Genomic DNA, 1,795 nt, shown 5'->3' with positions numbered 1-1,795 from the left:
CTATAGAAATAAAATTTTCACGAAGTTTTCTATAGAAATAGAATTTTCTACGGAAATAAAATTTTGGCAAAATTTTCTACGGAAATAAAATTTTGACAACTTTTTCTATAGAAATAAAAAATTTTCACAAAATTTTCTATAGAAGTGAATTTTTGACAAAATTTTCTATAGAACTAAAATTTTGACAAAATTTACTATAGAACTAAAATTTTGACAGAATTTATTATAGAACTAAAATTTTGACAAAATTTTCTACAGAAATAAAATTTTGACAAAATTTTCTATAGAAATAAAATTTTCACAAAGTTTTCTATAGAAATAAAATTTTATACAGAAATAAAATTTTGACAAGATTTTCTATAGAAATAAAATTTATACAAAATATTCTATAGAAATAAAATGTTAACAAAATTTTTTTTGTGAATACATCTTTGGCAAAATTTTCTACAGAAATAAAATTTGGACAAAATGTTCTATAACAATATAATTTTGACAACATTTTCTATAGAAATAAAATTTTCTATAGAAATAAAAATTTTGAGAAAATTTTCTATAGAAATACAATTGTGACAAAATTTGCTATAGAAATAAAATTGTGACACAATTCTCAATAGAAATAAAATTTTGGCAAAAATTTCTACGGAAATAAAATTTTGACAACATTTTCTATAAAAATAAAATTTTGACAAAATTTTCAGTAGAAACAAAATTTTGGAAACATTGTCTATAGAAACAAAATTTTGTCAAAGATTTCTATAGAAATAAAATTTGGCAAAATTTTCTACGGCAATACAATTTTGGCAAAACTTTCTATAGAAATAAAATTTTGTCAAAATTTTTTATAGAAATAAAATTTTAACAAAATTTTCTTTGGGAATACATTTTTGGCAAGTTTTTCTATAGAAATAAAATTTTGACAAAATTTTCTATAGAAATAAAAATTTGACAAAATTTTCTATAGAAATAAAATTTTGACAAAATTGTCCATAGAATACAATTTTGACAAAATGTCCTAGAAAAATATTTTTTTTGCAAAATTTTCTGTAGGCATAAAATGTTTTTGTATGGTAGTTTTTTGGTAAATTTTCTCTATTTGGGGTAGATTAGTTTTGGCTCAAGTGGTAAACGGAGATTTTAGTGGCCATTGTGGCCACTAAATGAAATAAGGAAACTCCTTTTGTGGAAGCCATTCTAAGTTGACGCATGATGAGTCTTGTCTTTTTTCTGAATTTTTCATATAAATCATCAAATATTAGAATCAGTTTAGATTTGTTCAAATTGGCTACCTTTGGCAATAATTATGGCCTACAAACGACCGACAAAGGCACCACACGCTGCACGAAAGTGGTTCTGTGGTATTTTGACCCATTCTAGGCGAAGCGCCACCTTTGAGATGATCGACACTTTGGTATGTTTTTGTGCTAACCCCACTCTCCAAAATATTCCAGACGTAAAAGACCTACAGATTGAAATCCGCCGATTTTGGTGAGCATTGTGCGGTTGAAATGAATCGAGAATCCTCATTTTTAAGACATCTGTTACTTGATTGACGCGTTCACCCATAGAGGTCCAACAAAAATATTGGAAAATAATTTATTTATTTAAAAAAATGTTATCTTTGCCTCCTGTGAGGATTGAACTCACGACCCCTGGTTTACAAGACCAGTGCTCTGCCACTGAGCTAAAGAGGCCTTAGATGAATTTATACCCAAACTATCGATATATCGTAGTATCCATATGTTATATCAAGTGAATGAAATTTGTCTTCATTTATTTTTTATCTTAAAATTATTTC

The 1,795-nt window shown here is 26.2% G+C and overlaps 1 non-coding gene across 1 annotated transcript; it reads right to left on the bottom strand.

Moving 5' to 3' along the window:
* Window positions 1-1,619: 1,619 nt before the first annotated feature.
* Window positions 1,620-1,691, bottom strand: TRNAT-UGU (transfer RNA threonine (anticodon UGU)). Its single transcript has one exon. It is a non-coding gene; the product is annotated as a tRNA-Thr (tRNA).
* Window positions 1,692-1,795: the final 104 nt, after the last annotated feature.

Source organism: Haematobia irritans, chromosome 5 (genome assembly GCF_050003625.1).
Source record: "Haematobia irritans isolate KBUSLIRL chromosome 5, ASM5000362v1, whole genome shotgun sequence".
NCBI lineage: Eukaryota > Metazoa > Arthropoda > Insecta > Diptera > Muscidae > Haematobia > Haematobia irritans.
This window is presented reverse-complemented; position numbering and strand designations above follow the sequence as displayed.